This window comes from Molossus molossus, unplaced genomic scaffold (genome assembly GCF_014108415.1).
Source record: "Molossus molossus isolate mMolMol1 unplaced genomic scaffold, mMolMol1.p scaffold_m16_p_21, whole genome shotgun sequence".
Taxonomy (NCBI): Eukaryota; Metazoa; Chordata; class Mammalia; order Chiroptera; family Molossidae; genus Molossus; species Molossus molossus.
In genome coordinates, this window is record NW_023425357.1 from 10,251,893 (window position 1) to 10,279,851 (window position 27,959).

General features: G+C 51.3%; 1 protein-coding gene across 2 annotated transcripts in view; it reads left to right on the top strand.

Annotated features, from left to right (window-relative positions):
• Positions 1-27,959, top strand: part of SIPA1L3 (signal induced proliferation associated 1 like 3) — a 225,288-nt gene that overhangs the window by 64,624 nt on the left and 132,705 nt on the right. The window contains exons 2-3 of one of the 2 annotated variants that reach the window (XM_036274267.1): positions 7,521-7,655; positions 11,166-11,249. The exons of the other annotated variant lie outside the window; for it this stretch is intronic. The gene's annotated coding sequence lies outside the window, so the exon portion shown is untranslated. The remainder of the gene's footprint in view (positions 1-7,520; positions 7,656-11,165; positions 11,250-27,959) is intronic. 2 annotated transcript variants of the gene reach the window in all.

A 27,959-nucleotide genomic window follows, 5' to 3' on the forward strand; every position in this document is an offset into this window, starting at 1 on the left:
TCCAAACCTCGGCATCCACCTCTGCAAAATGAAGAAACGAACAGGTCACTGCATCGGGCTTGTCAATGAGCTTTGAACTAGTAAAGCGCCTCACACGGTCTTGGCACATGAGTGTGCATCCAGGGTTAGCCGTGTTACTGTGCTGTAGTTGTCATTGTTGTTATAGTTGTACTTTAGCTCGCTTTGGAACTACTCCACAGATCTCTCTGATGCAGGCAGCATTTAAGCAGACTGGAACACATCATCCTGGTGAACCCTCGAGAAGGTAATAGTCATTTCATTAACCTGACTAAAGATTTATGTATTCATTCAGCAAATACTTATAGACCTCCTGCTCTGTGCCAAGCACTGTTAGAACACAGAGGACAAAACAGACCCACTCTCTGCCTTCCTCAAGTGCAAGGCCTGGTGCGGGGAGACAGACTAGAAAGAAGTCGTACGTATCAGAGGTGATTGGTAGTGGTATGAAGACTTGGGAATGCTATGACAAAGAGAGGACACTGTGATATGATGGGAGGGACACTCTGAGAGTGAGAGCAGTAAAAGGGCTTGTCTGAGGGGGTGACAGTGACCTGAGACTAGAAGGATGAAAAGGATCCAGCCATGCAAAGGGTTGAAAACAGCAGGCACCTGACAGCAAGAACAGCATGTACAAAGGCCCTGAGGTAGGAGTGAGCTTGGCAAGTTGGAGGAACAGAGAGTAGCCTAGCATGGCTTGAGTTGGGTGGACAAAGGTGAGAGTGTGGTGGAAGGGATTTGTAGGCCCTGAGTTTGCCCCCTGAAACCTCCACTTTCTTCCATTTCTGGGAGTGTTTGGCGAGAAAGGAAAGGCTGTCGGGAGCTCGCTGACCTTGGCATCTAAACAAAGGTGTGCAGGGTCCAGAGGCTTGGCCCCTGCCTTGCTTTTTCCAGCCTTCTCAAGGCCCTTACCCTGCAGGTCGTTTAAGGAAGAGGCCCTTTACTGCACGGCTGGGTTCTCTGACTTCTCAGCCAAGACTGTGGTTTGCATTTTTTGTCCCAGAGGTGGCCCAGCTGTGCTGTCACGCAAAGCCTCAACACTCTACGCCCAGAGCCCACTTTCTTCTTCCCCAAAGCAGGCCAGCGGAAAGCTAGCTGCCCTGGAGAAGTGGCAGACAGCAGCCCGCCAAACCTAGCCTGCTCCTGAGGGCGCAAGGCAGAGCTCTGGTCTCTGTGCCGAAGGTGAGGGGGACAGTGAAGCACAGCGCGAGGGACAGAGCAGCAGCTAGGAGCCTGGACTCTGGCTTCACCCTCTACCACCTCTGGGACCTTGGGCAAATTCCTTCCTGGGACTCCTTGCCTTGGCTTTCTCATCCACAGAACGGGGATGATCGTCCCTATGCTTAGAACAGTGCACCCAGGAAGTGCTGGCGATTATCATCACCTTCTGACTTTAAGTCGCAATAACATGAGTTCCTCTTTCCTCTGGTTTCTTGTCGACAGTTAAGACGTTTGGGTTGAATCCTGTCTCTCCACATCAGTCCATTCTTGCCCAGGAGCTTGTTGTCTGGCAACTAGCCAGGTCTCGGGTGCCAAAAAGCAGCCCTGCTTCTGGGGGGACAGGTCATTCAATGCCAAGAAACAGAGCGTTGTCAGGATTTTTGTTATCAGAGGGCGGGGACTGTGCGGAGCCCATGCTATGGTGACTTCGCAGCTTGGGGGAAAGACACCGCTTCCTGGGGGCAGTTTCTGCTCTTAACTCTTGGCTGTTAAAATCTGCCAGGCCTTCCCCCTCCCCAAAGGGATGGAGATTTTTCAAAACTCCTGAATGGGCCACCAGGATTTCCAGACACTGAATATGCCTGAGAAACACCAGGAGGTCTTGTTGAAATCCAGGCTGTGATTCATTGCGAGGGAGGCGAGGGTCTGCTGTCTGAGGACTCCCAGGTGATACCTAGGCCGCTCGGTGCTCTGCTCTCTGGACCACAGCTCTGAGGATCGAGGGCCTGGAAGTTGGCTTCTTAGCCTGCAGAATCTCACCCCACACTGAACCCCAGTCTGTGTTTTTACCAAATCCCTTGGTTGGTCACTGTCCCTCACAGCTTGAGAGCCTAGACCCAGTGTTTTTTTAATCCTCACCTGAGGATATTTTTCCATTGATTTTCAGACATAGTGGGAGTGGGGGCGGGGGGGTGGAGAGAAAATCAATGTGAGAGAGACACACTGACTGACTGGTTGCCTCCTGCACGACCCCAACCAGGGCGGGGGATCGAACCACAACCAAGGCATGTGCCCCTGACCAAAATTGAACCCACGCCTCCCTGGTCCGCAGACTGACATTCTAACCACTAAGCCAAACCGGCCAGGGCTAGACCCAGTGCCTTTAACCTTAATTAATGCTGTTGAACTTTGGGGCCAGATCATTCTGTGATTTGGGGCTGTCCTGTGCACTGGGGGATGTTTAGCAGCCCCCAGCGATGACAGTCAGCATATGTGCAAGTGTCCCCTGGTACACAGTTGGCAAAATCATCTCCAGCCGAGGGCCAGCGGCCTAAAACTCTGAAGCTTAGCCATGCCTGGGGATCCCTGTCCAGGGCCCATAGCAGAGGTCACAGCTACCTTAGTTCCGATCATGCCACTGCTTGTTGGGAATGCGCATCCAGACTGGGCCTTGGGTTCCTACCCACCCAGTGGGGATGCAGGGACTTTACTGAGGCGCCCTGGGAGAGGTGAGGATTTGGGGTTCACTGCTGTGTTTGTTGATGTTGCTTAAAAAGACAGGTTGAGTGGGCCACCCACCTGGCCTTTGGTTTGGTTCGGAGGTGTCTGTTCGCATTAGTAGCGCTCACATGTTTCCTTAGGATTCTGTGGGCAGGGCCGGGAAGACACCATCTCTGATGTATGCCCTGCAAAATTCCAGAGGGGGTCGCTTCCTGTTCCTCTCCCCCTTCCTGTGCCCTGTTCTGGTTGCTGAACTGCCTTGGAGTGTTTCGGAGTCATTTTATGCCATAAACTGATCTCTGACCAAGTGGACTAGATCTCCAGATGCCTGGGGGCAGAGATGGAACCATGGTTTTTTGGTCTCTTAGGCCTGGCAGGTGGTAGATGCTCTTATTAAAAAGATCCAAAAACCTCATTTATCCATCCATCCTTCACTCTTTACTTATCTTTGGGGGAGGGGCTCTTGTGTGTTGGGCAATGCCTTGGGCATGTAAGGAAAAACAGCCAGTGGGACAGTCGGAGGAATCTCTTCACACAGGGCCCTGGTCACAGGTGAGCATTTGTTGGACCCTGGCTTGTGCCAGGTCCCGTGGGGTCTGGACCACTATCTTTGCCTTCATGGAGCTTTCTGTTCTGGTTGCAAGTGGATTGTAATTACTGCTTTTTCACAGCTGGTCAGCAAGAACCAAGAACCTTGTCCCCAACTCTAAGTGGATGTGTCCTTTGCCACCACCAGCAGGCCAATGGGGTCCTTTGAGAGAGTCTGCTTTTATTTGATGTGTAGGCAGTGGGTGTTCACAGGGGCTTAGAGGCCCAGTGGACATCTCTGCTCCTCTAAGGGGTGTGAGATCAATTGGGCCTCGCAAACTTAACGGCAGCAACACCGACACAGCTCGTGGTGCCAGGCCCTACTCCAAGTGCTCTTTAAATGTGCACAACAAGCCTGTGATACTGGTACTGTCATCATCCCCTTTCCACATGACGAAACTGAGGCACAGAGGGGGCGTAACTCGTCTGAGGTCACACAGCTAGTAGTGGCAGAGCTGGATTCGAACCCAGGCCATGTGGCTGCAGAGCCCTCGCTCTGAAGCACTCTTTGGGCACATCGGGTGGTTGGGCGGGACCAAGCTTGCTCACTGGGTGACCTGTCCGGGGTGAGGAAGGCCCTGCCAGTGCAGAAGGAAGCAGAGCCCAATTCTAGGTCTTCAGGGAGGAAACACCCCCCGGGAAGGGAACCTGAGGGCAGGCCTGGTCAGTCACCATCACCCTGGAAGCCCCGGCCCGGCTGCTGAACCCCACCTGCACAGGAATTCCTGGGGGGGCTGAGAGCGGCAGGTGGGGGCACCAGGAGGAGTGCAGCTGCTGAGGAATGGACCCTGTGGAATGGACCAGGGCTTCCTGTCACTGTGATGCTCTGTGGCACAGTGCCGGTCCACCCCCACCCCCACCCTGACTCCTCGGAGCTGGAGGCTGGTTTCTCTTAGGGGCTTGCTGGGAACGGGGCGGAGATTTGGGCATTTGGAGTTTAGGTGTGAGGCGGTGGAGCCTTGCAGCTCTTGGCTTTGGAGTCACACTGTAGGCAACTGTGTCCTGGCTCTACCCTGTACTAGCTGTGTGACCTTGGGCAGGTGACTTCACCTCTTGGAGCTTCAGGCTGTTCTTTTTTTTTTTTTTTTTTAATCCTCACCCGAGGACATTTTTCCATTTTTTTGTTTAGACAGAGTAGGAGGGAGAGAGAGAGAGGGAGAGAGAGGAAGAGAGAGAGAGAGAAACATCGACGTGAAAGGAACACATTGAGTGGCTGCCACCTGCATGACCAGCCAGGGCCGGGGACAAACTGCAACCGAGGGACGTGCCCTTAGCGGGAACTGAACCCGGGTCTCTCTGGACCGCAGGCCGACGTTCTGACCACTGAACCAAACCAGCCAGGGCAGGCTGTTCATTTTTAAAAGATCTGTCATGGAGGTGTGTGAGGTCACCTCCTTAGGTCCAGAGCTCGGCCCTTCCTGAGCACTCAGCACCCGGGACAGTGCGTCCGGAGGCAGTGTGGCTGGGTGCCTCGGGCGGGGTCTGGGACCACTGCTCCCAGCTCCGTGGCCGTGGCCTAGCCTCTGTGCTGCTGCATGTCCTCGTGTCGACACAAGGACAGTGCTGGCCCCTGCCTCATTGTTAAGGATTCCGTGGGCATTCAGTGGGTCAGTACCTGTGAAGCGTTGGTACGGGGCCGGAGTCACCGTCACGATGACAGTTACCAGTGAAGAGTGTGGGCCTGAGGCCTCGCAGCCAGGCGAGGAGGAACCTTATGCAGGACGACGTGGGAAACGGGCTGTTTCAGGGAACTCCGCTTTGATCAGCCAGCTCCCCTTTGGGCATGAGAGAGGGTGACACGAGGCTCCACTTGGTTGTGTCAGGGATTCTTTTTCTCCTTCCAGAGGAGACCTGGCCTCTCAGGGCTCAGATGAGCTGAAAGGAGACAGCGAGGAGCCGGGGAGGGAGGCATAGCAGGGCCCCAGAGGAGAGGGAGCTTCGAATGCGCGCCTGCCAGTTAGTCGTGCAGGGCAAGTGTGAGCCCTGGGTGGCAGCCGGGGTGCCAGGTGCTCCCAGGGCAGTGACTTCAGGTGAGTGTCTCCGACTTGCTCAGTATTCAGTTGGCGCAGAGTTTGGTCAGTGTTGACTCTTCTAAAAGCAGCAGGGTAGTGAGCAGGTAAGGAGCCTGTATTCAACCCTGGCTATGTCGTGTCCAAATGGTGGGACCTTGAGCAAGCGACTTAATCCCTTCTGAGCATCAGTTTCTTCGTCTGTGAAACGGGGGTGGTACTGCCCACTTCACGTGGCGCCGTGGGAGGATCACGAGTCCTGTATGAAATCCTTGGCGCAGTTACAGGCGCAGAGAAGGTGCTCGGGGCACGTCGGTTATTACCCAGCGCTCGTTGGCTGTTAACTGCTGTTATCACTCACCCGTCCTGGGAGACAGCGGACGTGGAAAGTACACCAGGGAGGTGTTCCAGGGAGCAGAGCCCTGATGGGGGAGTTCGGGAGAGACCTCAGCCCCTGGAGGGCTTGTTCAGAGCTATCACTTGAGCTTTTGTTCCTAGAACGGAAGTGGAAGAAGGGGCCAAGGAAGGGGATAGGAGCGTGCTGACTGGGAATGATGTCTCAGTGCCATGGGGACAGATTGCCCGCCGTCAGCTCATACCCAGTGTATGAATAAACACTAACCATGTTAATAGTTGTACTTTTATTTGAATGCATAACAGGAAAAGAATTTCAGTGGCACATCAAACCCGGTATGTGTGGCTGTTTTTGCTTTGGGTGAGGCTGATGTTGGCATGTAAGCCACAGTGGAAGTGAGTACCGAGAGAGAAAAGTGCAAGGCGGGCTGGCATGAGAGGCCTGAGGGTACGGTCAAGGCGGTGCCAGTAGAGAGCCTGTGGCCTAGGAGAAAGGGCTCCCTCCGAGCTGGGCTCGAGTCCTGTTCTGCGCTGTGGAAGGCTGTGCTCCCTTGGGATACCCACTCCGTCCGAGGGGACAGTGTGGGTGATGGAGTGTGTCTTCGGGGTGGTAGTCCAGTCATTATGTTGTATGTATGATATTAAATTGTGAATTAGGGGCACTTGGATGTAACAGTTGAAGATATTGGTACTTGATAGTCTATTGAGGAAAATTAGCCTCCAAATTTTAAGCTGGAAAGTCACTGGAGTAACTGTTTAGAAAAGAATCACAACCACACGACTTGACATTTTGGGTACTTATGTTAAGAGTTGTTTACACATGGAAATGTCTGTGTACTTATTCTCAAAACAAACACTAAAATCTCAATTGTGAAAGAATTGGGGGGTGGGGGGGGAGCACAGAGGTTGTTGAATCTTTTTTGATTTGTACTGCCAAGAGGCCCTCCAGAAAAGCATGAATTCATCAGTAGAAGCTGAGATGATCCACTTCCCTCCCCCTTTGTCAACACTGGGTCTTATCTTTTAGGCAAACATTCATTGTTATTTTGATCAATAATGAAACCGGTCTAATGTTACGGGTACATCAGAAAGTGTCTGTATTTCCCAGAGCTGCAAATTGAAACATGTAAAGGTGAAATGACATGGTCTCCGGGATTTACTTTAAAATAATTCAGGGAGAAGGAAATTAGGGGGAAAGAAACAGATTAAGAATAGATGAAGCTTGTGTGGCAGAATCTTGATAATTACTGAATCTAGGTTTAAGTACATGGGAGTTCACTGTACCTTTCTCTCTACTTGTTTAGAATGTTAACAACAAAGAGCCCCATCCCCCCCTCTGTCTCACACACACACACGTGAGCACACGAAGCCTGGAAGTTGAGTAGCCGTGAGCCAGTACTGAGTTCCTGTGGGATGGGTGACGGCTGCGCAGGCCTCGGTTTCCCCTGCACTCCTCTCGGGCGGCCGGAAGGGCTAGTAGCTTTCAGACCCAAAGCAGCAATGCCTCATCTCCTTCCCTGAACCGGGCAATCAGCCACCTTTTCTTGAAATGGAGGTTTTCCCTTCCCACTCTGTAGGGGAGACAAACTTCCTAGTGATCGATTCTGGGGAACCCCCCCCCTTAGTGGTTAGACTGGTTTTGTCACGAGGAGGGAGTCACGTGTGATGATGGCAGAAACGTACCGTTTCCCCACTGCTCTGACATGTGTCAGTACGTGTGCGTCTGCTTCTCAACCGTCCCTCTCCTGGTAGCACCCTTTTTTCCTATCCCTCTGTATTTACAGACTGTCTTAATTACTGGGCATCTGCTAACATTGTCTTCATTACTGTGGCTTTATACAGTTCGGAATTTCTGGATATATAAGTTATCCAATTTTGTTTATCTTCAAGTTTATCTGAGCCAGATCCCCGCAGTGACTGACTGTTGACTCCAGCCCCACTGATCCTGCAGACGCACAAGAGCAGACCCTGTCCAACAGCCGGCACCCCTGGCCCTTTCTGCAGACTCACGTGTAAATAGCGGCTGTGAGTGTTCCGGTTTGTTCTCCCTCCCACTTCACGGTGAAGTCAGGGAGGGGCCCTCACATCTGGAGCCGGGTGGGGTCTCAGTCAGTGATGAGCGATGTACCCAGGAACTGACCCCTGGCCCCCCCCCCAGAAAGGTCATCTATTAAGAATGTCTCTTAGGCAGCCCATCGGGAGACCCACGTGTGCATGTAGTCAGCTGTAGCTTCCGGTTGTCTCACTTCCGAATTCCAGCAATTTCTCATTTCCTTTAGGAGATAAAATGAGTGTGGAGAGAAATATGAATAATCATGACAAACTTGGCAGTGGGGACATTGGGAACCTTGCCCTGAAGCTCAGGGTTGGTGTCACTGTGGCTGGGGTCTTGAGCAGTGTGGACCAGGGGCAAGAGGGCACTTGGGGCCAGATGCCCTGGGTTCAAATCCCAGCACCACCATTTAATGGCCATGTGACCTTTCGGAAGTTGCTTAACCTCTCTGCCTCAGTTTCCTTGTCTGTAAAATGATGATAGGATTGAAAGTATAAAATTCAACACTGATTGTAAAATGTTTAAAACAGCCTCTTCCATAGTAGTAGTTCAGTTAATAGCAGCCATGCAGTTCTCATCCTGCTGTGATGCTCAGGCACAGTTACTGAAAACCGCTGCTCTATACTAGCAGTTCTGATGGAAGCAGAAATTGGACGAGAGGGAGAGAAGCCTTCTTCTTCCCCGAAGTCTATAGTTTGGGGAAATAGGCTTAATTTTGCCATTTAACAACATTAATTTTCACTTGATGTTTAAAAGCTCCTAGAAAAGCATAGGGGAGAGACTTGAAAGGGAGAACCTCTCTTTCTCCTCCTCTCCTACATACACTGCTCACACTAGGAAAGCAGCTAGAACCTCTCTTTCTCCTCCTCCCCTACATACACTGCTCACACTAGGAAAGCAGCTAGAACCTCTCTTTCTCCTCCTCTACATACACTGCTCACACTAGGAAAGCAGCTAGAACCTCTCTTTCTCCTCCTCCCCTACATACACTGCTCACACTAGGAAACCAGCTAGGACCTCTCTTTCTCCTCCTCTCCTACATACACTGCTCACACTAGGAAAGCAGCTGGAACCTCTCTTTCTCCTCCTCTACATACACTGCTCACACTAGGAAAGCAGCTAGGACCTCTCTTTCTCCTCCTCTACATACACTGCTCACACTAGGAAAGCAGCTAGGACCTCTCTTTCTCCTCCTCTACATACACTGCTCACACTAGGAAAGCAGCTGGAAGAGGAAGCAGCCTCTTCTCGGTGTTATTCTCTGGTGGGCAGACATGGTGACTCTGGACTCCACTTTGCACCTCCCTTCATTTCCCAAGGCTCCGCGTGTTTATGTAAGCATACACCGCTTTCATAAACAGGAGGAATAGTTGAAAAGGCAAGAAGTCGTGTGAGCTGTGGCTTCGGGGGCGGTCAGATGGGCATCTCTCAGAGCTCAGCTGTCTGTTTCCAGCCTTCCTTGCTGAGGGGTACGTCAGCCCTGTCAGTTTCTACTCAGAAAGTTCTTGAAATCAAAGCGGATTCCTCCCCCGCCTGCCCAGCCTTTCTGTAAGCATTCACGCTCTCTCCCGTCCTTCCCTTGAGATGAAGGAACTCCATGCCTTCCGGGGCTCCGACCTCGAGGAGGAGCCCAGTTTTCAGATGAGCATGACAGTAGCAAGGGCCCCGCGAGGTGTCACGCAGCTCAGCTCACTGCCTGCACAGACGGGCGCTTACATGCTAGCTGAAGTTACGAATAGCAGTAAAATTGAGAACAGAACCGTGGATTGATTTATTCAGTCAACATTCATTGAAGGCCTGTTCTGGGCCAGGTACCAGTTAGCAAAGCAGACACAGACCCTGTCGTCGGAGCTCACAGCCAGCAGGAAACTCATGGTCACACGGGTGGGTCCTGTGTTCTAAATGTTCAGGAGGGTTTTGTGAGCCAGAGGATAGGGCCTTCCCAGAGGTTCCCCAAGGCAGTGACGTTTAGGTAACTCGTGCCAGGTGCAAATGGGAAAATGAATTCGGTGTCCATCTCGGGATAAGCCTCGCTTCTGACTGTTCCCAGCTGTGGCTGGGGTCTCCAGATGGGCGCTGCTGTGGAAGCATCTTCCAGTTCTCACTTCCTGGCTGAGTCTGTTTCCGAGTCGCCCCTGCCCCTGCCAGTTCCCAGTTGTAAACACAGACGTGGCAAGGTCCCTTCTTTCTGCTGCTTCATGGCTGCGCAGAGCGGATGTGGCTGCGAGCCAGCCTGGGAGCCTCCTCCCTGCAGTTAGTTGTGGAACCTGCTGGGTCGCGGTTTCTCCTCCATCCGGGCTCTCTTTCCTTTGTCTTCCCCTGGGATTGGGCCCCAGCCTGTGTTTTGAAACTTTAGACCCCAGCTTGCATTTGATGGCGAAGCAGACCGTTGAGGGCTTCCTCCACCGCCCAGCTACCAGAGAAGTTGAGTCGAATCTCCTTCCTTCAGGTCTCCCCCCTTGAGACCAGATTTGCCACCCTCCCGACAGAATCTGGGCTGGCTGTTCTTTGGGACTGTTTGAAGAAAGGACTCGCTGACCTGAACAAAGGGACAGCAAACAGGATGGGGGAGGGGGTAGCTCACTGCTGCCTGAGATTGAGACCTTTCAGCCACCCTTCAGTGCTTCAGGATAATCATTGCTAACGTGCTTAATCCTCTTAACACCCAAGGAAGTGTGTGTTGTTGTTCCCATTTCACAGCTGGGGAAACTTGGGGTGGGAGGCCGCGTGCGCGTTAAGTCCTTTGCCAAAGTGCCGCACTGCTCTCTCAGAGTACCTTCAGGCCTGCTGTCTCGGCAGCTTAGACGTAGGAGATGTCACCAGCCAGTGCTGGGGTGGCCCAGAAAAACAAAACAAGGCCTCAGGAAGGACTGTGTACCAGTCAGTTACTTGGTTGCGTGAAAAGAAACACCAACTCAAACAGGCATAAACCCCCGGGGAAAGGATTGGCCCACATGACTGGAAAGCTCAGCAGTGGGGTGAGGTTCTGGACTAGTTGATCCAGGAGCTCAGGGCTATCATCAGTGACCCACTTTCTTTCAGTCCCTCCAGTCTTCCCTCTGATGTCCTTGTCATCCCCAAGCCTGGGTCCCCTGGAGCTTGCAGACTGGCTGCCAGCCCTGATCCAGGTTAATGTCTCCTCAGCTTTGGCCTGAGAGAGGAAATCTGTCCCCCAACCATAGTGCAAAGCTTCTGAGCTCCCCTTGGATTGGACCAGCACAGGTCATGTGGCCTCCCTTGAACCAATCACTGGCAAGGGTGTGGGATTGTTAATGGGCTAGTTGCTTCCACCCAAAACCACTCACAGGGGAAAGGCTGGGTGCCAGCAAGCAGCCAGCCTGTGGATTGGAATCAGAACACACATGCCTCGGTCAGGACTCTTCTTCACTGCTTCCCCCTTGCCTGCTTTTTTCATTTTCTCACATTCATAGTCTCTCTTTCTACCTTTCCCTTCATTTGGTGGCCAACCTGGCCATCCACAGACCAAGCTGTCCACCATGTATACAGGCTCCCAAAGAAAGCAGTGCTGCATTCTCCCAGCTCCAGCCCGGCACAGCCCATGGAAGGTGAGATGTCTTCCTTTGGATTCATTAACTGGGGCCAGGGAAGGTGTTCTCGAGACGGGTCCGGCAGAGGCCAGATGCTCTCTCTGGGCCAGTCAACTGTAGGCAGGCAAAGATGGGAGTCATTGTTCCCTCTGTCCTGTCCTAGGTGCTTTCTGTGTCCTCTTCCTGGGACCTCTGAGCTGGGAGTCATTTAAGCAAGACCCCTGAGGACAGCAGATGGGCTGCACTCCACCGTAGTGACATTAAAACCTCATTTCATTCCTGAGCTGCCAGAGGGCGAGGGTGCTCTGTGCATCCTCCACGTTCCCAGAGCTGCCCCTATGGAAAGGCCCCCACCTGCCACCTGACCCCAGCTCATCCTGCAGGTCCCTCGCTCTGCCCGGCAGCCACCTGGCCTGCGTTCAGTCCCTTCAGGGTGCGCCATTTGTTCCCTGTCTCTGGAGAGCTTCCTTTCTCCCTTCAGTTCGCCCCTGCCCCTGCCCATTCTGGCCTGCCCATGCCATCCTCTTTCAGACCTCTCCTTAAACGTCTCCTTAAACACCGCATCCTTCCCCTAACTGGTCAGCCTACAAAGCCAGGGCCTTGCGTCCTCTGTGATGTCAGCTCCACAAAGGCAGGGACCAAGTAAGTCTGTTTTGTTAAAGGTGTAACCCCTTCTGCCAAATATGTGCCTTACTAAACTTTGCTGAGGAAATGAACGGAATGCTCATAGTAATATAATAAAAATGGTCGCTGTCCTTTGAGTGGCTACTTGACAGTAAGCATGGTGCTAAGCACGTTTACGTACAAAACCTTGAAATGATTACTCCCATTTAACAGAATATAATGATGACAGTAATTTATTGAGCATGAATGCCAGCCATTTTCCAAGTCCCATACCTGCTGTCATCTTATTGCATCCTTGCAACAGCTCTCCGAGGCCCGTGTTGCCGTCACCCCAGCATCGTGGTTGCAGAAGAAGGGACATAGTGAACATAGTGACGGGATGTTGGGCTCCAGTCCTTTTGTAGTCGAGGGCCTGGAGAGTAGAAGAGGGGCAAGAGAGGTAGGAGGGCTTTGAACACTGGCATGAGAATCCTTTCTAGGGAGATGGAATACTTTCCATGGGCAGCACCTGTAGGAATAGGAAACGCCTCGAAGACGCATAAAAAGATAGTCCAGCTTCGTGCATAGTACGAGAAATGCCCATTAAAGTCATGCCGAGAGACTAGTTTTCACCCGTCAGAGGGGAGGAGCAGAGGGTGCACACACACAGCAGTGGTGCAGGGAAGCAGGCTTGTCGAGGGCCGGGGGGAGGGAAAATGGGACCGTCACTTTGGACGGGACTTTGACAATATCTATCAACGTGACCCTTGGACACAACCTTCCTTTCTCAGCAGTTCCGCTTCTGGGAGCTTTTGCCTACAGATGCTCCCAAGCCTGAGAAGTGACCTGTGTCCAAGGTGGCTCTCTAGGGCACTGTTTGTAGAGCAAAGGAAGGGAACTATCCAGTGTGCCCATTAATGGTGGAGTGGATGAATCCTTCAGGCTGTACCGTGCAACACTGCAGCGATGAAGGGGGTCAGGTCCTGATAGGGAGCGCCGTCCATGTTTGTGGTACACTGCCACGCGTGGAAAAGGAACACCCTTCATTAACACGTCTCAGCCACAGAGGGCGTGTTGGAATCTGCGGGAAGATTCTGATTCTGGGCAGCCCAGGAACGTTCTTACCTATCAAACTAGTTCACCTTAGCTTCCGTAGCAGGTGCTGTGTCCTTGGCTGTATGCATACAGGTTACGTAAGTACATGTATGTGTTTATATATAATTTCACTACATTACTCAGGTCTCTGCTTGCACGGCTGAGTAACCTCCTCAGAGAGGCCTTCCTGAGCACCCTCTCTGAAATGGCCCTCCCTGTTGCTTTCTGTTCCTGCCTTTATTTTTCTTTGTAAATGTGGTATGTTTGCTTTGCGTGCCTCCCCCTTAGCAGGTGGGCAGTGAGGACAGGGATCTGTCTGTTTCATTTCTTGCTCTATCTCAGCATCTAGAGCAGCGTCTGGGCCGGAGCAGTGGCTTCGTAGTATGTGCTGAGTGAGTGTGAACGAGCCCGAAGAGTGACTGTTACCCCCATGCTCCGGCTGCGCACCCGAGGCCCCCGGAGGCTTTGCCCTCCTTGCGTGGCGCCACTGCTGTTCTGAAGGGGGAAGAGCAAGGCAGTTCCCGGCTGCCTTGTATGCTGTGGAAACTCTGTTCTCACATTTCCTTGAGAGAGGTGGATGCAGGCCGGGGTCTCTGTGTGGGGGCCTGTGGCGGGCTGAGCCATTCATCCATCCCGTGCACATCTGATGCCCGCTCCTCCAGCTGTCTGTGGCCGTCTCCTCGCGCTGGCATGGGTGAAGCCCTCCTGGGCAGCTGTTCCGTGGGGAATAGGTAGAAGGAGAGAGAAACTTCCGTTCCGAAGGCCTCTCCCCTCAGGAGGACCCTTCACTTCGGCCCCCTGCTTAATATTCTCAGAGTCCAGTTTGCCCAAGGGACCCTCTCAGCCTTGAGAAGTTGATAAGGTCGCCATGATTTCTTTGGTATTTCAGTTGTCATAACAGCTTCGCTAACATCTTTTAGGGCTCTCTCTGTGCCCGGCACTTTGCCAATCACTTGATCCCTGTCACCTCATTTAACCCTCCCAACAGGCGTATCAAGGGTGGAAATTGCTGTCCCCACCCTCTCCCACTTTACTGATAAGGAAGCTGGGACTCGGAAGGTCTAGTAGTGAGTCATGGGTCACGCAGCTGCTGGAGGCAGCGCTGGAATTCGGTGTTGGCCCTAGCGGAGCACCACGGCGGTGCTCTCTCGGCCACGTGGCCTTCAGCTGCTTCCCATCAGCTTTTGGGATTCTCCCAGTGGCCAGTGGAGGAGGGTCTGGTGTCTGTAATGTGATGTGGATTGTTAACCGTGTCACAGAGCCCGGCTGGCCAGCATGAAGCCTTGATGGGTTGGAGGAAGCAGGTGGAGAGCCTTCTGCTTGTTCTTTTCTCATAGACATTTGCCATACAAATGACCAAATTTCTGTTTCTTGTCAAGATTGGTTTCCATCCTGGGAAGGCAAGAGGGTTGGATAGGGCCAGAGGAACACTGTTATCACCCAAGCAGATCCATCCCTCCTCTGCTGGGAATCTTCCCATGGTTCCATCTTACCCTCAGTAAGAGTCAAAGTGCTCACTGTGGCCAACCAGGTCCCACACGCTCTGTTCGCATCACCTGTGACTTCTCCTCACTCGCTGTGCTCCAGGCACGTGGGCCTCCTCGGGGTTCCACAGATCCTTGGTACATGCCTGCCTCAGGGCCCTTGTGCTGGCTCTTCCTGCTACTAGGGCAGCTTTCTCTCATCCCCACACAGTTTTCCCACATCATCCTTCAAGCCTTTGTTCATGCGTTGCCGTCTCAGGGAGGTCCCCGTCTCCCTTCTCCATTTTTCTCTTTAGCACTACCTAACATATCTTTTACTTATTTTGTTTGTTGTTTATCTTTCCCACTATTGTCAGCTCCACTATTTTGTTCACCTGGATCCCTGGTGCCTGACCAGTTCCTGGCACCCAGTAGACACTCAGTAAACATGTCTTGAAAGAACGTATGTTGCCCTGGCCGGTTTGGCTCAGCGGTTGGAGCGTCGGCCTGGGGTACAGAGAGACCCGGGTTCGGTTCCCGCTAAGGGCACGTACCTCGGTTGCAGTTTGTCCCTGGCCCTGGTTGGTCGTGCGGGTGGCAGCCACTCGATGTGTCCCTTCACATCGATGTTTCTCTCTCTCTCTCTTCCTCTCTCTCCCTCACGCTCTATCTGAACAAAAAATGGAAAAATGTCTTCGGGTGAGGATAAAAAAAAAAAAGAAAGAACGTATGTTGCCCTGGCCGGTTTGGCTCAGCGGTTACAGAATCAGCCCATGGACCAGTGAGCAGCAGGTTCAATTCCGGTCAAGGGCATGTACCTCAGTTGCGATTCGTCCCTGGCCCTGGTTGGGGTCATGTGAGAGACAGCCACTCAATGTGTCCCTTTCACATCGATGTCTCTCTCTCTCTCTCTCTCTCTCTCTCTCTCCCCCCTTCTCTCTCCCTCCCACTCTATCTGAACAAAAATGGAAAAATGTCCTCGGGTGAGGATTTTAAAAAAATGAAAAAGAAAGAATGTATGTTCTCCCAAGTGCAGAATGGCCCGATCCTGTGACTGTTTTGCTGGGGGAGGAAATGTGTGTGGTGGGGGTCTGCTCACTGAGCCCCTGCCGTGGGCCAGGCCGCAGCTCTGGGCTCTAAAACACCAAGGGAAATAAGCCCCGGCTCTGCAAGCTGACTTAGGCCATGGAGGGGTGCGGGGGCATCTGCTCAGCACAGCCCAGATCCTGCCCTGGTGGCTTAGCTGCAAGGGAGGCTGTGAGAGCCTGTTCCTGGCCTTCGTCATATTTTACTATTGCAAAGTGGTGGAGCGTGGCCTCCCACCAAGGCTCATAGATGCAAAATCCCCAAATCATAGGAAGGATCATGGGCGGCCAAAATGTTTTGTTCTGTAAACTTTATATGAAACTATAATATACATCCAGAAAAAGGCCAAGGGCACATCACATATTAAGCATGTAGCTAGATGAACTTTCACCAACTGCACAATCTCGTGTAATCAGCTCCGAAAACATCTGCAGGCCCCAGAAGTCCCTTTCCTACTCCCTCCCAATTGCTCCTTTCTTCCCAACAAAACCACTCTTGATGTCTCATCCCTGACTTTGAACTTTCTATAAATGCAGTCATACTTTATATAAGTGTTCCTTTGTGTCTGGCCTTTGTGTGCAACATTATGTCTGTGAGATGTCCATGGCATTGTGTTTCATGCCTGCTCACTACTGTACACAGTCACGGGAGACCTGACTGGCAGGAAGAAGCCTTGAGAATAACTAGGGCAAAGTATTCAAAGGTCCTGGGGTCGGAGTAAACTTGGAGGGGGAAGGAGGCCAGCGGGGTGAGAGCATTTGAGCAGTGGGTAAAGTGGGAGGAGATGAGGTTTGAGAGGTGTTGAGAGGTGTGAAACAGGAAAGCGATCTGATGTGATCCTTCTTTGATTTGCTCCCTCTGGCTGTGTGTGCAGAATAGAACCTAGGAAGGGAAGAGTGGGCTCGGGGAGACCAGTGCGGGAGCTGATAGAATTCTGCAGGTGAAAGATGATGGTGGTAGCTTGCCCTAGGAAGTGGGGGGAGGGGAGGATATGGAATTGGGGTGTGTTTTGGAGATAGTGGCAACAGAACTTGCTAATGGACTTGGAGAGTAGGGAAGGAGGGACATGCAGGATTCTGTCGTGTGTCTATCACAGTTTGTCAGCCCATCCCTGCTGGGACACTCAAGTCGGCTCCCTTTTGCCCCGCTCACAGAGGCTGCTCCAGCCAATACCCACAGGCAGGCATCTTTGCTGAGCTGAGTCTTGAAGGATTAAGGACAAAGGACATTCCAGGTGGAGGGAGCCACCTGCGCTGGGGCTGGGGCCTCCACTGCACCAAGCTCAGATTGGAGCTTACACTTGCTGCCAGTTTTGAGATGGCTGGTGCTTTCCCATCCCGTCCCTTCCACCAGCTGATTTCTCATCCGGCCATGCTCAGACCCCTCCCCTCTGCAGTTAGTCCAGCGCTACAGCCGGTGTGGCCATGGCAGGTGCGCTGTGTTGGCGCGGCCGCTGCGCTCAGGCCCATCGCTGTCAGCTTTGTCTTCCCGTAGTGGGAGCCACGGTGGGGCTTAAAAGCAGTGGCGGGAGAGAGGCCCTTGGTTCTGGGCCAGGCATAGAGGGTGACTGGCTTAAAGGAAGGCCTCTTGTTTGTCTGAGCCTGATGCTTCCGTGTTCTTTGTCCCCTGGTCTCTCCTGTTTCTCGTCTCTGGCATTGTTCCTGGAGGTCAGGTCCCACAAACAGCAGCTGCTGCTGCAGGCCTCTGTGGCCCTTTCCGAGAGGCTTTGGGCGTTTGGGGGACCCCAGGCCACTCAGCTACTGAGGCAGGTCAGCCAACATGAGTTTAAAACAGGGTGCACTGCGAACATGTGGGGAGAGAGAGGCCCTGCTCCTGTCTCTTTCTGCCATCTGCGCCCTCAGGTCACTAAAGACGACCTGGCTCCCACCCTGGCTTGCATTTCTCTTGTGCTGCTGAGAGGTGCCGGCCAGGATGACTTGCCTAAATTAGCACATCTGGGAGCTGCCTTCTGCCCAAGGGCTGAGGAATATGAGGACTCGTGGATCACGAGCAGGTAAAACTAGACATGTTTCAGCTCGTACCAGGTCAAGAAAGAGAGAAAGAGAGAAAGGGGCGGAGGAGGGACAGCCTTGAAGGAGAAAAATATAGGGCATTAATGAGCTCCACTAAGCACTCTCCCAAGTTGCTGGAGGACACATGAATCATTGCAAACGTTTTAGCAGACAGCCTGGAAAATTCTGTATTGATTCGGTTTTGAATGAGCAGTGCATGCATGTGATGAAACGTCCAGCTGGCCTAAGAAAAGATACACAGTGAAAGGAAGTCTCCCTGCCCGTGGCCACCCAGCTCCCTTCCCTTGTGGACACCCATTCCAGGTGTGCTCTTGCAGAGATACGTAACATGAAAACAAACCGTATTACACGTGCGGTTCCATATGTTGATCTTGGAACCATTCTGTATGGTAACTCTGTAATATGCCCGAAATAGTCTTTGTGGCGGCACTGCCACTCCTGAATCTGCCCTACAGAAAAACGGCCCCAGGACAAAAGGATCTTTATTGTGGCGTTGTTTTCAGGGGCAAAACAAAAACCAAACCCTGAAAGTGAAATGAGTGCCCACTCGCCCTGGCCGGTGTGGCTCAGTGATTAGAACATCAGACCGAAGGGCCAAGGGTTTAGTTCCTCTCCTGCAGGTCGCTATCAGAAGTGAGAGGTTACTTCTCACTGGCGTGTCTATTCCTCTGACCCCTCAGAGAAGGAAGGACCGGTTGTTACTGATTCAGCAGCGCTATGTTGCTTAGGGTGTGTGTACATAAAAAAGAAGAACCTCACATTTCTGGTTTGAGTAGGTGAGTAGTTGGTGGAATCTGGTGGACCACTACCTACCAGTGGATGCTACAGACATAGGTATAGGTAAGGATATAATATTTATGTGGAGAGATATGTGTGTGTGCTTATCTGTGTATATGTAGAGAGAATTGACATCTTTATTAAAAATGCAAAAATGTTCCCTACCAAAAAGAGAAAAAATGGGCAGTGACTTGGTTCATCTAGTCAGTTCATTTAACAGGCATTTGGTAGACTGCTCTTACTGTGCTGTGCACTATTTGAATCTGGCAGAAAATCACTTTGGAAAAACTCCCGAGACTACGTGAAGATCATTCTTCAATCTCTCTTTTCTGCCTCGCCCCCCGTGGCCAATCCGTGAGCCAGGCCTGTTGGTCCTTGATCTGAAACAGATCTTCACCTGCCTCCTCCTTTCCCTTCCACAGCCCTCCCCCTGGTCCATGCCACGACTCCCTCTCCTTGGACACCGCAGCAGCCACCACACTGTCCTCCCTGCTTCTTTCGATTCCCCTCCACCCCACCCCAACAATCTCTATACAGCAGCCAGAAAGATCCTTAAAAAATGTAAATCAGAACACATCATTCTGCTTCCATCACACTTAGAATAAAAAACACGTGGCCGCCTGTGGCTCATGCAGCCTGCGAGCTTCTGCCACGTCCCACGGCACGCGCTCCCCCGCCGCAGCCGGCAGGCCGCACGGGCTCCTGCGCCTTCTGCACCAGGCTCCGCACCCTCCTCCGCCTCCCGGGTCCTCCTTTTCCTTTCTTTTTAACTTTCACCAGAAACTTTATTACCAATCCAGTAATTCGACTTGGCTATCCTTTTGAGTGTCTTTTAATTGATATGTAATTCACATGACATAAAACTCACCCTTTTAAAGTGTACAGTTCATGGCTTTTGGCATACTTACAAAATGGTGCAGCCATCACTAACCTCTGACGCCAGTGCATTTTCATCGGCTTAAAAAGAAACCCTATAAATGAGCCATCTCTCCCCCCATTTCTGCCTCCTCCCAGCCCCTGGCGACCACTGATCTGCTCTTTGTCTCTCTGGATTCGCCTGTTCTGGACAGTTCATATCAGTGGGATCATATACATGTGGTCTTTGGTGGCTTCTTTCACTCAGCATAATGTTTGCAGTGCTCATCCGTGCTGTGCGTGCCGATGCTTTGTTCCTTTTGTGTGGACTGATACTCCATGGTACGGATGTACCATGTTTTGTTTCTCCATTCTTCAGATGATGAACATTCTGGAATATTCTTACTCCCACTATTCACATGGCTTCCCTCTCCTTTCTGTTTACTTCTGGGCTAAAACCCTGGTTTCCCATGTGTGACTTCTCACCATTTGTACTTACTACCTTTGTACTCCTTCGCCTGTGTGTTTCCTGCCCCGTGTTCCGGGCTGGAAGCTTCGTAAGATCAGGGGCTGCCTCGCGTTTGTTCACCGTATTTAGCCCCTGCTTCGCACGGTCCCCGCATAGAGTAGGACTTAATCATCCTGATTGAACGACTCCGTATATCTCATATAGTTCTCGTCTTACCTCCTTCTAAGGCACAATGATGGTGACCCCATTCTGTAGGGAATCCTGTGTGCAGCTTTCCACCTGGGATTGTGGAGAGAACAAGGGTCCTAAAGAGGACACTTTAAATGGTGGCAGGTTACTAGAAGGATTTATCTGGCATAAAACACTGTCCCATTGGGTCATCTGCCGTGTAAAACTACAGTATTAATTGAAAGTGCATTTGACTGTCAGTAGCAGGTGTCAGAACCTAACAATGGTGCAAACTCGATGGAAGGTGGTTTCTCTCATGAGTAAGTTGTCAGAGATTTGGCCCTGGCCAGTTTGGCTCAGCAGTTAGAGCATCAGCCCACCGACCAAAGGGTCAGGGGTTCGATTCCCAGTCAAGGGCATGTACCTCAGTTGCACGTTCAATCCCTGGCCCTGGTTGGGGTTGTGCAGGAGGCAACCAATTGATGTGTCTCTCTCATGTCAATGTTTTTCTCTCTCTCCCTCCCTCTCTTTCACTCTTTCTAAAAAAATAAAAAATAAAAAATAAAAATCAATGGAAAAATATCCTCAGTTGAGGATTAATTAAAAAAATAAAACCTTATTTAAAAAAAAGAAATTAAGCCCTGGCCGGTTTGGCTCAGTGGTTAGAGTGTTGGCCTGCGGTCCTGAGAGACCCGGGTTCGGTTCCCGCTAAGGGCACGTACCTCAGTTGCAGTTTGTCCCCGGCCCTGGTCGGTTGTGCGGGTGGCAACCACTCGATGTGTCCCTTCACATCGATGTTTCTCTCTCTCTCTCTCTCTGTTCCTCTCTCTCCCTCCCACTCTACCTGAACAAAAAATGGAAAAATGTCCTCGGGTGAGGATTAAAAAAAAAAAAAAAAAAGAAATTAAGATGTCAGACATTTGTAGTCCTGGGCTGTGGCAGCCCCACAGTCAGCAGGCTTCTTCTGTCTTTCATCCTTAAGGCGGCTGTATGGCCCAGTGTGACAGCCAGAGTCCCGCCAGTGAGTCTGTGGTCCAGGTGGGTGTGGCAAGGGCCACAGGAGTGTAGTCCAGCTCTGTATTTCTGGTAAGGACTTTCCCGAAGGCCCACAACTTCTGCTTACGTCTTACTGAAGCCCTTGGCTTCAAAGGAGGTTGGGGGATGTCATCTTAGCTCTGCATCCTTAGAAAAAAGGCAGAAATGGCTCCCAGGTGGTCAGTTAGCACTCAGTGGGTCCATTGCTTGCCTGCAGTACCCGGGGCCACTGGCCTGGACCTTCAAGCCTCCCTCCTTCCCGAAGTGGCCAGAATCAGAGCAGCGCCTTTCTCTGTGGTTCACCAGAGGGTGGCTTTGAACTGTCTCAAGAGCTTCAGTCCCCAGCAGCAGAAGTAATTGTAGGTCACCTTTACTGTGTGGTAGGTCCTGCTCTAAACATTGTCATGGAGCAGTTTCCTAATCCTCCCAGTGCCCTATTATCATCCCTGCTTCACAGGTGAGGAAACTGAGGCCCGGAGAGGTTAAGTAACCATAGATGTTCTTGCTGTTAATTATGCGTGGGTGTGTTTTTTCATTCTTCCCTTTCAATATATTATGAATAAGAGGATTAAAATAGAAAGCCTGACCTGTTTCGGTAGATTGACTGCTGTTCTGTCTTTCGTCCCATAGCTGGGAGCTAGAGAGTTCTTTGTGGAAAAGCACCCAGCCTTCGAAACCACATTGACAGGTTGTTTTTATGGGAGTGCAGGAGGAGGCTTAACGGTTGGCACATGCAGCAAATGCCCGGTGACGGGGAAAAAGGATCCGCGGACTCTGCAGGGCTTCCCCTGCCAGCGAGCCTGGGCCAGCAGACCACGGTGCAGCTGTGCTGGTGCCCTGGGCCGGCCTTCGAAACCAGTCTCCCTGATCTCTTACAGGGCTGTAGAGAGAAAGAAGGCTGTTCCCAGTTCAGGTCCTCTGGCTGTCTCTGAGCAACCATGCTTGGTGGAAATCTTTCCCAGCAATTGCCCAACGTTCATTTCTGAGTTGAGTCTTTTGGGGACACCTTCAGATCTATGTTGGTGGCTGTTTGCACACTCTCCAGGTGCTGATACAGCATGTGGCTCCTGGAACCTGGCCGTAGCAGATGTTCAGTTAGGGATGCACTCGGCTGCAGGTGTCGGAATACGCAAGTGCATGTCACTGCAACACCTGGGAGGGTGTTTGAACCACATAACCTCTGGAGGGAGAGGATGTGGCTCAATGGCTTGGCAGAGTCAATGCCAGTGCCGCCCATAACCGTCAGATGGCTACTGCACCCACCTTTCCCAGGAGGCTGGGGCACCTTGAGAGTTTAGCCCTTCTGTTCTGACAGAGCAGTGTTCTGGGTACGAGAGGGATCCTCTCAAGTCTAGGTGTCACGTTCACATTCCACACTGGGAAAAGGCAGACTGGAAGGGACACAGGGCTGTGGGTGAGTCTGACCCTTTTTGTGAGGAGAGCAAACACTTTCTCAGAATCCCTGAGTGAGCAGCCTTCACCTACCCCAGCATGAAAATGTGCTCCTAGGTTATGTTTGAGACACACTCGTATTTTTCCTTTTGTATCTGGGTCTTTGATCCATCTGAAATTGATGTCCGAAAGTGGAATCACATAGGTTTCAAGGCTTAGCCTGTACTCTGTTTTTTGTTTTTCAATCTTTATTACTAAGAGTATTACAGATGTTCCCCCTTAATCCCCCATTGCCCCCCTCCACCCGATTCATACCCCACCCCAGGTCTTCACCACCCTGTTGTCTGTGTCCATGGGCAATACATATATGCATATAAATTCTTTGGTTAATCTCTTACCGCCCCACCCCCCATTTTCCTCTGAGATCTGCCAGTCTGTTCCATGTTTCCATGCCTCTGGTTCTATTTTATTCATCAGTTTATTTTGTTCATTAGATTCTGCATATAAGTGAGATCATGTGATATTTGTCTTTCTCTGACTGGCTTATTTTGCTTGGCATAATACTTTCCAGGTCTCTCCATGCTGTCTCAAAGGGTAAGAGATTCTTTTTTACAGCTACATAGTGTTCCACTGTGTAAATGTACCACAGCTTTTTCATCTACTGGAGCCTGTGCTCTTTTTAACTGTGTTTGGAGGTGGCATTGGTGGTGGTTCTGGAGCCAGACCGACTGGTTGAAATCCTTCCTGTCTGTGCCACCTACTTGCTGTGTGATCTTGGGCTAGTTACCTCTCTGTGCCTCTGGTCTGGTAAAAGTGGGGTTGCTAGTAGACCCTACTTCACAGGTTTGGTATGAAAGCTAAATGAGTTGATAGTTAAAGAGCTAAAAACAGTGCCTGGCATATAAAAGTCAAAGTAAAAACCTCTTGCTTCAAGCCAGAATGAGAATTTGTTTGCAAAACCCCATGGGTCTGGGAACTGGGCAGGGAATCCCAGAGCCCAGTCAGTGGGGGCGCTGAAGCATGTTGCTGAGGTTACTGTTCCTTCTGTATAAGAACCCGCCAGCTGTGCCCTCCAAATGTCTGTTTCCGGGTCCTTCCCCCCGCAGTGACACAGTCCCGCGACTCCACAACTTCAACACATTTGGTGGAGTCAGGCTGACATTTTACCCAATCTGCTGTGCGTGAAATGGTCACGCTTTGTTGCTTTCCCTGAGCAGTTTCTCTTCAGGGGTCTGTCTTGAGCCATTGCACCGTGGAGTTCCTTGGACAAGGCTGGAGGCATGACATGGCCCTCTGGCTCTTCTGAGTGAAGTCCTTAGAGCCCTGTACCACAGTGCTTACCTTGGGTGGGCGAGAAGGACGGGAGATGAGAATGTGAGACCCTCGTAGTCACCAGCCTTAGTCATTGTGGACTGAATCAGTCAATGAGAGAGCCAGGGCTAAATCATTGGTGTGCTATTCATAGAATATAGGTCATTAGAGACAACATGATTAATTGCAAGATGGTCTCAGCTGCAGCCATGTGTATAGGGGTTGAGGGCCTAGATTTTTCCAAGGCAAAGTCCTTTCTTCACATGGCCGCCTTTCTTTGTGACAAGTGGGCAGAAGCAGTTGAATGAACAGATGTTTCCCTGAGTTACGATTTCAGAGACAGGATGGGAGTGGGTATAATGGGATTCTTCTCTAAGTGAAGAGTGATTGAACCACTTCATTGGTGGTAAGTCCCTGATACCTCAATGTGAGGCTCTGGTGAAGTCTTGAAAGGGGGTTGCAGCTGTGGCAGATGCCCCAGTGGGCTTGGATCTCCTTCAGCTCAAATCTCAGTGCCTAGATCAGCCTCACACAACCGGCCACACAGAGGAGAGAGGCCTGGCTGCCCCCATCAGCGCCTGGTCAGGAGGGGTGCTTGTGGCCACGCCCTCACGGAGGTTGGTGAACACTGCCCAGGCTGTGTGTCCTGCTCCAAAACAGAAAGCAGAAGAGAGCCTGCTGCCGTCTCTGGACACGGGGAGAGCCAGTGGTCCTGGTCCCAGCCTTTGGGGCTAATAACCTGCCCACTGGAAAAGCAGGTGCCAGCAACCATCACAGTCTCTGCCGCTCAGGTTAGCCACACCCTCTTTACTCTGTCTTTGTAGGACGAAGTAAAAGGGAGTGAAGAGGTGTGAGTGGATGAGTCTGGCTTTTTGGGGGGGTAGGGGGAGAGAGAAACATTGATTTGGTGCTCCATCCATCTGTGCATCAACCATTCATTGGTTGATTCTTGTATGTGCCCTGACCAGGGAATCGAACCCACAACCTTGACATATCGGGACGATGCTCTAACCAACTGAGTTACTCGTCCAGGGCCTGGATGGACCTTTCCATATGCGTTAAAATGGAAATACAAGGGAAGACTAGAAATGTCAGGCCCAGAAACACAGGAACAGAAAGGCCCAGGCGTGCCAGCCACCGTGGCGGCAGGAGAGCAGCGCCCGGCCGGCCAGCCTCGCAGAAGTGTCTCGCACGGAGCCGTGGTGATAGCAACACCTCACAGTGTTTTCGCATTCCCCACCGTGGTTTCCCAGCCTCAGATCCCTGACCACAGATGGAAAATAACTGTGTTTGATCCGCGGTTGGTTGAATCCACAGCTGCGAAGGGCTGACTATAGAATCACAAGGTGTACACAGATTTTCTACTGTGTTCAAGGGCCAGTTGTACTTTGCAATGGGATATAAGAGATTGGTTTTCAGTATGTTGATTGTGTAGTGATGGAACACGGTCAGACACTTCCTGGAAAGCTCATTTTATAAAACCAGCTCTGGCCGGTTTGGCTCAGCGGTTAGAGCATTGGCCCGAGGACCGGAGAGTCCCAGGTTCGGTCCCCGGTTGGGGTCGTATGGGTGGCAACCAGTCGATGTGCCTCTCTCATGTCGATGTTTCTCTCTCTCTCTCTCTCTCTCGCCCTCCCGCTCTATCTGAAGACAAATGCCAAAAAAAGTCCTCAGGTGAGAATAAAAATAAATAAATAAAAATTAAAAAAAATAAATAACCCAAACAGAACAAAGCAGAGCTGTTGCAGGTAAAGGAGGGTGTGGCGGCCTGGGGCTTCCTCCCCTGACCCCCTGCAGCCCCTCTGAGGACCATTATCAGGGGAGCTCAGGGTAGAACCATCTGGGGCTCTGGGAAGTCTGAAGCTTTCTGAACCTCACTTTGCATCAGGTGGACAGACTAGACCACCGCTCTTCACCCAGTTCCTGTGGAGGCTTCAGAGGTCTTTGAAGACATGCAGTGTGGGTTTTTTTATGTTGGTTGGTTGGTTGGTTTCTGGAGAGAGACAACACATTTTGTCAGCTTCTTAGAAGGGTCATGTTCACCCAAACATGAAAGAGCGCTGTATTGATTTCTGGGGTCCCTGCCAGTTCTGTCATTCAGTTATTTCGGTTGTGTATGATAGCATCTCCCCAATTCAGACTGGCTTCCACTGCAAAAGGGAAGTTAATGGCTCTGGGAACTGAGAAAACCCAGAGCTGGCTTGACTGGAGTCAGTATTGTTGTCAAGAGTCCGCCCTTCTCCACTTCTAGGCTCGCCTGTCTCAGCTTCGACTTCGTTCTCGGGTGTCCTGCCCTGACCCGACCCCAGGGAGCAAAGTAGCCCCCTGCAGCCCCTGCCTTCCAGCCCATTCTTACCCCCAGTAATTCCAGCCGAGTTTCCAGGGCCAACTCTGATTAGCCTTGCTTAGGTCATGTGTTTCTCCCAGAGCCCATCGCTGTGGGTGCGGGGAGGAGCCACACAGGCTAGGAGTTTGGCCAGGTTCTGGCATCTGGGATTCTGTTGCTTGGTACGATCCCTGGAAAGCTTCGTGCTTGGCCCTGTGAGTGAGACATACGGGACAGCTGGGCCAGGGCTGTAGTGGGTGGGCTGGGACATCTGGGGTCCTGGGTGAATTCCTGGCCCTGTAGCCCTCCTTTGCTGCCATTCCCTTGGCATCTTCCTCTTTGCTGTGACCCCTCCCATGTATGAGGTGTCCCCGACTGATGGACATCACGGCTTTCTCCAGCTGGCAGGAAGTAGAGTCCCAGCTCAGAGACAGCGCATCACTGCTCATCACTGCCTTTCAGGAGCTGTATGTATCGCTCTGGAGAAGGAAAGGGGGGATCGGAGCCACAGAAAAGCAGTTTCCATTGCTGCTTAAAGGCAGCTATTAAAATTTTACAGGAGCTTTATTGCAGGGGCTTTCTGACCATCCCAGGAATTTCTAAAATGGGAAACCTGGTGATAAAGGAAAATGTTCTGGGGACTTCTGGTTCTCTCCTGCCCTGCCAAGCATCTTGAAAACCAAAATCATTAGGGCTTCATAGACCAGCTGAAGGATAGCACCTACCCAAGAGGCTATTTCTGAGTTTTTTAAAGGCATGTGTTACTCTGTATTCGCTATTTCCGTTTAGTAACTTTTTAAATTTCATTCGGTGCTCTCCGAAGTGGCTTGGTAATGAGCTTTGGGAATCTCAGGAACGACAGTTGCCTCTGCCCTTCCATATTAGTTGAGAGTCATTTTGTTGTGTGAACAAATACAAATGCAGGTCAGCTTGCTTAAGTATAAAAGGAAATGTATGGGCTTACAGTCTGGGACAGTGCACGTGGAATGGCTTCAGGCATGGCTAGATCCAGGGCCTCTCCTAAGGTTGCCAGGACCCGAATTCCTTCCACCTCCTAGCTCTGCATTTCTCCGTGTTGCTTTTAATTTCAGGTAGGCTCTTAGGCAGCTCCCCATGTATAGTAACCATCTTATCCCCAAGGGAAATAGCCTCTTTCCCTGTAGTCCCAGCACATGTCCTGAGGCTGGTGTTTATTGGACCTTATCAGCCTGGCTTCTGAGGCCAGGGACAGAGAAGAGGAGGTACAGTGGCTTTATTAGTCAGGGCTGGATCATGTGACCATTCTCTCCTTCCCTGTTACCTCATGGGTGGGCTCATCCCCACAGGAATTCTGTGGTTTGAGTGGGGAAGGCGAGGTTCAAGGGGCTGAGATGCCGTGTGAGCCCAAACAGCTAGTGCTCAGGCCCCAAGGGTCTGAATCTGCCCCCACCCCATATTGTTGTCTTCTCGGGGAGCACACCCCACCTTTACCCTATCTCAGCTATAGTTTAGGGGTTCTTAATCTCAGGACCGTTGACCCGTGCAGGGCCCTTGGATGGAGTTTGGAGGATTGTGAAGTTGGCTGGGGAAAAAAATTACATCTTTATTTTTTCTACCATCCAACTGAATGAAATACAGCATTTTCTTTCCTTCTGAATGAGGGCCTCAAGCCACAAATGTATTAGCTACACCTGTGACCATCACTGCTGGACATCACAAAGATTTCCATATCACACTATAGTTGTGGCAGATATCACAAAATATCATTAGAGTCATCTGTTTCCAAATTACTATAGTTACTGGGCCCCCCACTCAGATTTTTGTAATTTAAAGCATTCGTAAAGAAGCACGTGTATTACTGTATCTCAGATTGGTTGTGTTTTTTTACAAATATTTTGGTATCTGAACATAATTAGTTCCTCTTATAATCTTGTGGATTGTATTGTATACATTTAAAAACGTGATTCTGAGAAGGAATTCACACCTTTTTTTTTTTTTTTTTACTAGGCTGCCAACAGGGGTCCCTAGCATGCGAAAGATTAAGAACCTCTTTTGGCTTCTCCAGGAGCCCTAGGGGCAAGATTATTGAAACTTCTGATTTCTGGACCCTGGAAAGTTGGCTTGTTAGGTTTCCTT